The 12497-nt window shown below is 43.0% G+C and overlaps 1 long non-coding RNA gene across 1 annotated transcript in view; it reads left to right on the forward strand.

Annotated features, from left to right (window-relative positions):
- LOC308590948 overlaps window positions 1-6953 on the forward strand; it is a 17331-nt gene extending 10378 nt beyond the window's left edge. Inside the window, exon 2 of the long non-coding RNA XR_014009961.1 lies at window positions 6721-6953. This is a non-coding gene — a long non-coding RNA (uncharacterized lncRNA). The remainder of the gene's footprint in view (window positions 1-6720) is intronic.
- The last annotated feature ends 5544 nt before the right edge of the window (window positions 6954-12497 follow it).

Consider the following 12497-nt stretch of genomic DNA (forward strand, 5'->3'; position numbering starts at 1 on the left):
TTTTTATTTTTAAACTTGTTTAATAACATTGACCTTCATTCAACTGACAGTCATCATCTAGTCCTGGAGGTGTCACAACATATATTGTCAATCTTCTTGAAGCAGGTGAAATATATGGAGAAAGTGGATAAACAGAAGGTGTCCTGCCGCTCTCACAATATAGAATCCATGCGATAATCCAAAGCATCTGAAGAGATTCAGGACAGACTAAAGGAAGGATGCCTCCACATGACACATATCTAAACTATGGAATTCTCTTGCACAAGGCGTATTGATGGCCTCTAGCTTGGATGGCTTTAAAAAATGATTAGACAAATCAACACAAGATGAGGCTATCAGTGGCTACTAGCCACAGTGACTAGGTTCTACCTCCACTGTCAGAGGCAATATGTTTCTGAATACTAGTTACTGGGAATCGCAGGTGGAGAGAGGGCTATTTAGCTCCAGTTTTGCTTTAGGGCTTCCCATAGGCATCTGGTTGGCCACCATGGGTGGCATTCAACTACGTTTTACTCAGAGCTACTGAAACTAATGGGCCTAACTTAGTTGTGATCATTAATTTAAGTGGGCCTACTTTGAGTAAAATCTAGATAAATTCCACCCTGTGGAAACAGGATGTTGAACTAGATGGGCCTTTGGCCTGACTCAGCAGCCAAGGTTGTCTTATGTAACAGGAGGAATCAGCCTGCAAAGATAGGACTTGTGATGCTAAACTTCCTCACAGGAGCCTGGTCTTTGACATATCTGTCAGCTTTGTGTAAATGAACATCCCACTCTGGGGTTAAGAGATTTTATGGTGCTGATGGTGGTTTCGAAAATAGAAGGTGTTATGAAAATTAGCTTTCTGATAACAAAAAAGGTGCATATGAGTGGATCCTACAGATTGCATCACACTTTTTCTTTTCTTTTTTAAACATAGGACCTCAGTTGTTTCTTGCTCTGAAACCCGCAGGGTATAAAATAATGCAACTTTGCCTTCCTGAATGTGTCAAAGTAATTCTGAGGCCTGAACATGTTGTCCCCTTTCTCTCCCGACAGCAATTAGCTCTTGTAAAATCTCTCACATGTGCTCAGAATTTGTAAGGGGATTTAATTCTTGCGTTCCTGCTGTGAGACCTACTGCGAGTTCTTCCCTCAGCCACTCTGAACACTCTCAAGGTCAGCCGAGCCTAGAATTGCTGTGCTGAGGCAAAATGTCCACTCTGCTCTGTTGGCAGAGGCTGCAAAAATTGGGGAGGTTTGGATTTCAGCAATGATGGGGGAGGGAGTGAATAGGCATAAAACATGGAGCCTGGAACATTAGGGCAAATGGGGCACTACCCCTCCAACCTGAGTCTGCATTTTGCCAGCACTCATTTGCCTTGCCTTCTTGCTTACAGCCTGTCCAGAGGGTAGCCCTGCCTATCAGTTTCCACCTCCTCCTCCTCCTCAGTCTCAGTCTTGTCCTTGTAGAGCTCAGCAAGGAGGACAGTAGAGGCAAAACTAGAACAGAGGCAGATTTAGGGGAGTGAGACTAGTTCGCCTGCAGGAGGCACTGCAACAATGACTTAAAACAGCAGACGAGAGGTGGGGGGCAAATGTTGGCATCACACAGGGCGCTGCTGAAATTTGAAAGCCCAAAGACTGCCACTGCCACCTGTTTGTCCCCTCCTACCACCCGGCAGTCAGGTGGACCAGTGTTGGAAGTCTGAGTGCAACTCAGCTTGCAGAAGACAGGTTTGCATGGGTTAAAATAATAGGGTTTGGGACTTCCAGATTCCCAGACCATCTCTTGCTCCTCCTTGCTTTAAACCCATGATTCCCAAAGTGGGACACATGTCCCACAGGGGGGCAATTTGATTTTTAAGGGGGACAATTCGAGAATGAGTTATTAACAATGAATGGCCTTTTAGGCTTCCTCCATGTGAATAGGAGTTCACTTTTTGAATAATAAGAATTATATGTCACGGGGGGGGGTGTTTTTAGAGATGCTTAGGTGAGGTGGCACTGTGGGTTAAACCACAGAGCCTAGGACTTGCCGATCAGGTCGGCGGTTCGAATCCCCACGACGGGGTGAGCTCCCGTTGCTCGGTCCTTGTTTCTGCCATCCTAGCAGTTCGAAAGCACTTCAAAGTGCAAGTAGTTAAATAGGTACCACTCCAGCAGGAAGGTAAACGACGTTTCTGTGAGCTGCTCTGGTTCGCCAGAAGCAGCTTAGTCATGCTGGCCACATGACCCGGAAGCTGTCTGTGGACAAATGCCGGCTCCCTCGACCAGTAAGGCGAGATGAGCGCTGCAACCCTAGAGTCATCCACGACCGGACCTAATGGTCAGGGGTCCTTTTACCTTTACCTTTAGGTAAGGCATGGCCAAAAAAAGGTTGGGAACCACTGCTTTAGACTGATACTCTCAGACTGCATCCTGTTTTACAACTTCCTCCTCTTCCTCCTCACACTTCTCTCTCAGACGTCAGGATCCAAAAGTCCAATCTTGCCCACCGGAAATGTTCTGAAAAGAGCTTGTATTAAAAGGACTCATAATTTCTAGCGGTGGCAGTGGAAAGTGTAAGTACTTGTCTTGTAAGTGGAGGAAGGGCAAGAATAGTACTGTACTTGCCTAAATCAGGTCTAGTAACTTAAGAAATCAACCTGTCTAGAATTTCCTTCACTGTGTGGAACTGGAATCATGCATCCTATTCCACCACAGAAATGAGAGCTAACTGTGGGATGTAGGAATGGCCTTCAGGGGAACTTTTTTATTGTCAAGCCCCCTCCCTCCAAAAAACCCTTAGATGAACATTAAGTGGGAGTGTAGATAAATATAATTTAAATTGAATGATTGGATATGTGTTTTGCATATATGCAGTTTGTACATCCAGTCTATTAAAAATATTTTTTGGTCTATATACAACTAGGTTTTACTCAGAGTAGACCCACTGAAATTAATGGGCCTAATTAATTTCAGTGGGCCTATTCTTGAATTGCAGGGGTTGGACTAGATGACTCTTGGTGCTCCAAACTCTGCAATTCTCTATGATTCTGTTCTGAGAAGCTTTGTGTTCATCTGACACTAGGAAAATGATCTCACCTTTACTGATCTCCGTATGGAGGTACAGATAAGTTTTTGAACCCCAGAATTTCAGAGTATGCTGTGAACTATGAATTTGTTGAAGCATAAATCTCCATGGAATCATTACTGTTAAAGTCACAAAGCTTCAGTTTGGTCCAAAGGGGAAACTTAGAGACAGCTGAAAAAGTTCTGCTGTTATTTCCATTGGATATTCAGCCTGCAGGGAGATTTTCTAGGTGCCATCTGTGCCGTGCTATGCAAAGGATCAGGAGGCATTGATCAAATGCTATAGGAGCATCAGGCACAAAGCTCATTTGCTAGCATTCTGTTCGATGCGATAATTGCTTTTCAAACTTCATTAAGAGGAAAGGGCAAATTACCAAAAAGTTCCTTACAAACTCAAGGAAAAGAATTTTCTGGGCTTGCAGTTTAGTCTTCAATGGCAATCCAAAATTGCCAAAGACAGATTACTGCTAGGTGGTGTGTTGGAGTGGGTGTTGGAAAGAGTAAGAAGGAACTAATGGAGCTATCAATTGGTGATCCCTCAAAGCAGCCTTCCCTAACCTGGTGCCCTCGAGACCATTGGTTCCCAAACTTTCCCCCCACCCCTCATCTCCCACTTGAACATTGCTGAGGGTCTTGGTGGAGCACTTAATGATTTTTCCACCTGTTGCAGTAGTTCTAATTCCATAGTAATGCAATAAAATGTAGAACAAGAAATAAAGGGGGCAAAAGAAATACAATTAAAAATCAATTTTCAGTGTGATGGATGTGCCATTGCCCATCTTCAGTGACAAATCCACAGACATAGACCACAGATTGGAAACCCCTGCTGTAGATATTGTTGGGCTACAACTCCCATCAACCTGACTACTGGTCTCCTGTTTCCCTGGATGGTGGATAGAGAATAGTGTGTGTTGAAACTGTACAAAAATAAAATTTGCATTCATTGCTTTGCCACTTTTGCTTCTGGCCCCAGGGAGCTTACATTCTCTGATCTAATATTTTTCCTCTTAATCATCATAATCATTATTAGCATTTGTATGGCTGTTTCTAGTATACAAAGCACTTCCTCTACATTATCTGGTTGCAACCCTTACAATTTTATAAGTGTGCTATTACTCCCATATTTCAGATGGGAGGGGAACACAACTGAGGCTGAGAGCAAGGGGCTTGTGGAAGAGAATGCATGGCAGAGATGAGATTTGAGCAGTCTCTGGTTCTTCATGATTCATAACTCAGCCAATATGCTGCCCCATATCCTGCTGTTGTTTTGAGTAACAATAATGTGGCAGAAATGTACCTTGGTCCCCCATCTCCCAGCTAGGAAATCTAAGAAAGGGGGCAGGGAGAGAGGAAAGAGCTTGCTACAATACCATACAAATAAGTCACCCCATAAACCTGTTATATGATACAGACCAGTGTGATAGCAGGGCATAACTTTTTAAATCTGAGAGCCTTTCCTGATTAATTATTTCCTTTCCAGAGGGCATCTCATTGAAGTTGCAAGAAAGTCACAATTTGGCAGGTTTAATTAAAAGCTTCTGCTCTCCCTCTCCCCCCTCCCCTCTCTTTCCCTCTCTCTACCTCCTCAACTAGAGTAATGAGTGGAAATTTTATCCTGCAAGCTTAAAGCAGACAATGATCAGGATTCCTGGGCAATGTGTAAGCCTAGAATTCTGAATCTGAATCATCCACAGTTCAAGATCACAAGGCTGTTTGGGGCACATCTGGGGTGTGTGTGTTGCAAGTGAAAAGACAGGACTACATTGGGTGAATACATGGAGGGCGGGTGAAAGAAGTTTTGCTTTATATTTTAGGTAATCAATGGGGAACCTTCGTCTCTCCAAATGCCATCAAACTCCAGTTCCTATCAGCCCCAGCCAATGATCAGAGCTGATGGTATTTGTAGTTCAACAATGGGCTCATCTACAGTTCCACTTGTCCCAGGCCTAGAATGCAAAGGTCTGAACAGTTTTGCACTTATCTTGTGCTTTCTTGGCACAGGCCCATGTGGTTTTCTGTTTGCCCCACCACTTTCCCCAGGAAAGTGCTGAATTGGCTCAAACATCCATCTGTGGAAAAGCCAATTGACATTTGCTCCAATTCAGCTGTAAATATTGGGTTTTCCTGGTGGAAAGTGGCAGGACAAGTGGCAGTCTGGATGAGCCCAATGTCTAGAGGGCACTTCATTGGCTACCTCTATGTTAGGAAATGGATTGTAGGAAACAATGGCACAAAGCAGCCTTCTCCAAACAGGTGCCTTCCAGGTGTTACTAAACTTACCAGCTCCAGCCAGCACAGACAATGATTGGAGATGATGGGTTGTAGTTCTGTGACATCTGGAGGACCACAGTTTTCCCATCCCTGTTTCAGATGAACACATATATTCTTTCTAAGGTGCAATGAAGTCTTTTAAAATTGGCACTAACCTTCCCAGCAATGTTTGTGGGAAGTATATACTATATACTATTGAAACTTGCAGTTCTGTGTTAATTAGATGATTAAACAGATGATAAGCTGTGGTGATTGATGAGTATGTGGACTAATCACCCCCGCTCTCCCTCTCTCCCCCTCTTTTTTTGCAGTCCTTGCATTTGGGGTTAATAAGTCACAGCAGGAGAAAAGACCCATATCCCACAATGTGGAGGGTACAATGATGTTATTAAGCCCTGACTGATAAAGCTAAGAAGATTCAACCTTATCTCATTAATTAGCTGAGTGCCCTTAGCCTCAACATTTGGCACATGTAAGGGCCTCAATCCTGAGAGGTGCTGAATGCCCTTGATTCCATGTTGCTTCAGATTTCCAGGAACTGACATTGCTCATGTTTTCCTGGAATTGTTCAGGAGTAGACCCACACCTGCATTTAAACATTATTGAAATGAAGATATGAGTAAGAATATATAGCTCTGTATAACATATTCTTGTTCTCCTTTGCGGATTTTTTCTTTCTGTTGCTGGGTGTTGTGAGTTCCATACTCTGCTGCATATTAATTAAGCACCCAAGTTGCAATTCTAAATGCTGTTCCGTAGTGACCAAAACAACTCCAGGAGGTTCTGGGGACAAAGTGAGAAAATAATATGTCAAAGTAAGAAGAATTACAAGGTGAAAGACATCACTTTAAAGGTAGTCTGTAGTAAACTAGCCCTTTCTTTAGAATCTCAGACATTTCACTCATTCTGTTTCTATGGATCTTTCTAACATTATTTTGATCATCAATGAAAGGCAAAAATGAAATTGCCAAACTCGTACTAACACTGATCTGAGTGATACTCTAGTGTAGGCCATTTCCTGAAGGTGTTTTTATGGCAGACACGGATCTTTACTACGAAAATATTCTTATACACCACCCACAACCCTTACCAGTAGAAATAAATTATTACACCGAGTTATGATGCAATTACCCGTCTTCCTATCCTTACATAAACTCTTAATCTTTTTATTTAAAAAAATGCTATTCTCGTCCAGTCCTTGAGAATACAGAATGTCACGGTCATTTTGCTTGAAATAATCCTGCTTTTCAATAACAGAAAAAGTCCTAAACTTTTCTTGCTCATTTGCTAATTGCAGGTGCCCACTGGAAGAATCTGGGGTGAGTATTTCATCTGATATGAGTGATAAAAATAGAATACATGAATCATTCCAGTACTTTAAATTCACAGGAGCAGCGGGTTTTTTCCCCTTCCTTGAAGAGCTCTGAAAGGATTCGTTGGCATTTCCGTTGCTCCTGACAGACAAAGCTGAATGCATTTAATTATAAGAAATAATTTGTCTTTGTGTGTGGAGGCGAATAGCTAATTCTGCCCCTCCCCCTTGCTACTGTTGTCAATGTGGGCCCTCTTCAATAATGTTTCCTTGAAAGAACTTGCAAATAAAAAGGTATTTATTTGTGGCATTCAAAATATGTATTTGTTGTATTTAAAAATAATAAAAGCCAAATGGTAAAGCTGTGCTGCAACAAACAAACTGTTACGGCTAAAATCTGGGTGCGGGGTTACTCTGCCACCCAGCTCATCGGACTAAGTCCGTGGGTCCCTGCGGAAGAAAATGAGCTCAGCCGGACGCAGGAGCAAACTGCAGAAGATCCAAGTTTATTGCGCAACAGGTTCAAGGCGAGATTGAACCCAGAGAAAGGGGTGACATGAACTTTTGAAATTTCCCTCCATATCCCAGAATACAGTGCATGAAACGTCACGAATACATTATGGGAAGGTTGGGTTTCACAAGTTACATCATGAATATACTTTACACGTCATGAATACATTATGAAAAGGTGGGATTACATTAATTAGCATTTTCGGATGAGGGAGGGGGGATATGCGGAGCGGGAAATATACATAGATACACATTTATTGAGTACCGGTGGTGGCAAGACAATGGGTCAGAGATATGCATCGTCTGCCACCTAATATTGCCTAGAGGGAAGGTTTGGCAAATTAAGAAGTTCCTGCGTACGTGACCTGCCGCTTCGGGGATTATGGAAGTAGGGATAGCATCATGGAGTCCACGAGGAACTGAGTTGAATGACACTGAGAGCGAAGAAGTTGGAGTTACGGTTGATTTTATATCAATTTCTAAAGATTTCAATGATTTCAAACCCATTCTGTACTATAGGGCAAAAGCAGAAACAGAATGGATACATTGTAACAGGAGGTCCCTGGTTTCGGATCCATTGTTCTCGCCGTGGGGGGCCGTCAGCAGCTTGCCAGAGGCGTGCAGGAGCTCCCTGAGCTAGCTTCTGCAGGACGAATGCATGGCTGTGATTGGCTAAAGCGGGGCCATAGGAATAAGCGGGGCCTCGGATGTTCCTAGAAGGAAGGGGGAAAGGAGCCCCCCCCTTCCGTTCCGTATCACAAACAAACAAACAAACAAACCATAACCAGCTTAGATTCAGAAAATAGTGGCCAAAATTATCAAGGGGGTGGAACAACTCCCCTATGAGAAAAGATTACAGTATTTGGGACATTTAGTTTAGAAAAAAGGTGAATTTGTGCATTTCTCTTAATATGTGCATTTTTGCAAGCGTTTCCCCCCTCCCCCATAATTCATCTTTGCTATATTAGTTTCACTTATATGTGTGTTTTTTGTTCCTAGTCTCCCCTAATAAAGTCGTCTTCTTCTCCTCCTTCTCCTTCTCCTTCTTCATTTTTTGGTTGGAGAACTGCATTGCTAAGTTTGGAGAAGTGAGAAATTTCCAAGGATAGCCGTGCTTCCTTTTGTGTATTGGTTCAGGAACTGTAATTTAGATTAATGTTAAAATGTAAATTGAGCCCCATCCCTGACAGGCAAGTTGTCCAAAACCCACAAAGGCAAGGAGGTGGCTGCACAGGAAGAGGGAGGGCAAAGACATTGGGAAGACCCTGCCCTGCTCTACAGAAGTGCAACTACCCCTACTGTAGGGGTTCTGACATTGCAGGAACAATTTACGGAGGGAAGATCAAGATTGTGTGCAAGTCAAAAATTAACTCACAAACCTATCCTCCCTGGGGAATTGCATCCCCACTCAACACCACTGTGAAGGCCTTTTGGTCTCAGTGGGGAAGTATGGCGCTTCGGAACGACATATCGTACAGATGTTGAGTATAGGTGGCAGCTGAATGTGCCTACAGAAGGAAGTGAGGATGCTATGCCATGTAGCTTAAACTGCTGGGATGGCCCATATCCTGAACATTTTGAGACCAAAAACATCATCAAATGGGGGGGGGGAGAGAATCTTTGCTGGCCCTACCCTCATTTATTTAACTGCATTTATACCCCACCTTTCCTCCAATGAACTCAAGGCAGTGTACATAGTTTTCCTCCTCCCCTATTTGTCCTCGCAACAACCCTGTGGGTAGGTTAGGCTGAGAGGCAGTGACTGGCCTAAGGCCACCCAGTAAGTTCCATGGCTGAGTGTGGATTTCAATCCTGGTCTCCCAGGTCCCAGTCCCACATTCTATAACCACTACACAAAACTGGCTCTGCCCAATCTTCCTAGTCTGCATTTACAAGGGCACTGCTTTTGTCCTGTCGCTCACATACAATGTCTGATTTAGATGCAGATGCTACTCCTGAGCTAGGGTTGCTTGCAAGGCCCAGGCCCAAAGCAACCATATCCATTAAGAGCCTTACTGAAGAGTCATGATTGTTGGCTCACATTGCCAGTTGGAGGCAAACTATTGTTCCTTGGAAGAACAACAAAAGTAGTTTGCATTTCCACCTTCCTCCATAAAAAAATATCACTATTTACAATCACCAGGGGTGTTGTTACATGGATAACTACCAGTGAAGAATGCTAGTAAATGTTAGGTTAACAGCTGCAGGAAGCAGCTGGAATGCATGCCGTATACCAAGCGGTCTTAGAGTATTAAATCTCCCACCTATGTTCTGAAAAATCAAGACTGAAAAAACTTCTCAGAAATGTACAGAGTATCTGATTTTATCTAGAAAAACAAATTAGTTCCTACTTCTCCATTTGGGATTTACCCATGGGCCCAGCTTGTATTTGGATAAAACTACCTAAACTCTGCCAGGATTTCATAAACCCAGTAATGGAAAACCTTGAAAAATCTAAATTTGTCATTGTGGCATAAGAATAGTAGCTATCTTGTGGTTAGGTGAATGGGGGCCCTTGCAATGGTACAGCCACAATATAGAAATGTACATCAAAAAGTTGATTGCACACCAATAGATTGGAGAAGAGAACAGCAGCAAGAATTTAATATTGGCTTTAAACCCTTGCTATACAACCTGGAAAATGTTTTTTGTTTGTTTGTTTTGTTCCTGGCTGAATGACTATGCTTTCCATAGAGATTAGCTTATGTGCTGTTATTAGGAATGCACTGATTCAGTTTTTCAGATGATTGGAAGATTAAAATCGGCATAATCTGCACAAAAAAGTAGGACACTGTTCTTTGCTTCTCATTAAGAGAGAAATAGTAAAAAGAAAAAGGAAAAAAATCAGTAAAGTCTTGGTTTTGCAATCTAGCTAAATGGGAAAGATCCTCAATTTTACTGTCCTGCTCAGGTGCCCCCCACTAAGTAAATATCATTTTCATATTGCAGATGTACCATTGGAAGGGCAGATTTCATCCATGTTTTTTATAGATGTTGAATGGGCAGGGTAGGCATAGGGTAAGATATATTCAGAAGGCAAGTCAGTTTTCAACAGTGCAGCCAGTGTCAAGCTCCTTGGTTGGGGGGTGGGGGGAGGTCACTCTGGATGATTCCCTGAGTCCCTTCCAATTCTTGAGATCCTATACCCAATAGGGATTGAAAGCTGATGGGGAATTCTTAAGCGCCTTCATCAGTATCCTAAAAGAACAGGCCAGGCTGCAAGAGCCTACAACTAACTGATGTTGCCCTCCAGACAAATGGATGGGCAACATCACCTAACAGCCACGTGGTGAGAACAATAGGAACTTAGTTGTTGTGAGCTGAGTAGAAAACAAGCTGAGAACTCGTGGACATCCAATGTTGGAAGATTCAGGACAGATACTTCTTCATGCAGTGCATAGTTAAAACTATGGAACTCTCTCCCACAGGAGGCAATGATGGCCACCAACTGGGTTGGCTTTAAGAGAGAATTAGACAACTTCATGGAGGAGAGGACTATCAGTGGCTACCAGCAATGACTGACATGCTCTGCCTCCACAGTTGGAGGAAGAAATGCTTCTGAATGCCAGTTGTCTGAAACCACAAGAGGGGAGAGGGCTCTTGTCCTCAGGTCCTGCTTCTGAGGTTCCCACATGCATCTCCTTGGCTACTTCAAGAACAGAATGCTGGAGTCGATGGGCCATTGGCCTTATCCAGTAGGCTCCTATTATGTTCTTATGTGGAGCAGGACACAGAGACATGCATTGCTCTGTGCTGGGTCCAAGGTTGTGACTCACGGAGAAGCATGATCTTTCAGCGTGTTAATGCTGTGAGCCCCTCCATTCTGTGTTCAGATTATATATCGGTATAAATAAAAACCACATATCCTAAAGAGAGCACAGTCTCTGCTGACCTCCATTCCAAGAAAATCAAACTCTGAGCAAGCACGTGGAACCTCTGGAGTCCCTCGCTGCTCAGAGTTTGGGGCAGCATGTAGCAATATTTTCATGGTATTCATTCAAAGCATTCTTGTGTGTACACAGCACTTTTGTGGCAGTAAGATATTACACCCATCCTTTAAGGCAGGGGGGATTTTCTTTTGAGATTTGTATCTGGAGGGCGCCAGGTTGGGGAAAGCTGGATCAGGCCATGGGAATTCCTACACAATAATTTCATCCCAATCAGGTTCTGCCAGGCTGCACTAACTGAACTTTTGAGTCAGAACAAAGGCAAACAGTTTACCATCAGGGAAATATAAAATACCGAGATAAAAATCAAAAGCTCAATTGATTTCATTATCTAGGATTTCAGGCTACTTTAAAACTCAGGAATTTGGGGGATTAAATTCTGACCTTCCCCTTTCCTTCTCCTGAGGCTTAGATTGGCAGCAGCGTGCATGAATTTCCTCCTGACCCACTTCTCTAGGAGTTTTGCAGGATATGGTTTTGTTTAATTTTCCTACTTTCAAAGAGATATTTCCCTCTACTGAAAAAAACACAGTATCTCATCTATTGTACAGGACATAGTTGCGTATTTTGTGTTCTCATTTTGTATTTTTATGTTGCAAACTGCTCTGTGATCTTCAGATGAAGGGTGATATGCAAATTCAATATGAATAAAAATAAATAAATAAATTTAATACTGCATTTATGAACATAAAGAGCTGCCCTATTCTGAGTCAGATTGCTGATCCATCTAGCTCAGTGTTGCCTACACTGACTGGCAGCTGTTCTCCATGGTTTTAGACAGGGAGTCTTTCCTAGCCCTACCTGGAGATGCTGGAGATTAAACCTGGGACCTTCTGCATGCAAAGCAGATGCTCTGCCACCAAGCCATAGGCTTCCCCCACATTCTGCTAAGCAACCTATCTTGGCAGGTCTAGTAAACTATCATAGTAAACAGTAAACTAACCACCTGAAGATAGACTTTGCATTTTGAGGCTTATGTAGGAACAAAGGACCTGAGTGTAAGTTGCTTGTTTTTCCCAGCAGCTGGCTTCCTGCCTCCAACAGAGGAGGTAAAACATAGTCATTGTGGCTAGTAATTTCTCATTGACTGTGGCTTGTTAGGGAGGAACAAGCTACAATTCGTGATCTAGATACTGGTTCCTCTATGCTGTTTGCACTAGGGAAGAGCAAAATATAATGAGGAGAGGCAGGTTGGGGAGAATGCAAGAAATTATATGCAAATACAGCCACAGGGCTCTAGAATATGTATTTTTTGGGGGGGATACAGAATAAAATAGATACCATAGGGTATAAAGCACTAGTAGCACATTACCAGCCTGATAGCTGCTACTGTAAAAATGCTATTGCTCTGAAACCTCCATGATTCAAGGCAGGTATCCTTAATAGCAAGCCCCGGTGATGCT

Source organism: Podarcis bocagei (assembly GCF_964188305.1).
Source record: "Podarcis bocagei genome assembly, chromosome: 7".
In the NCBI taxonomy this organism is placed as follows: Eukaryota; Metazoa; Chordata; class Lepidosauria; order Squamata; family Lacertidae; genus Podarcis; species Podarcis bocagei.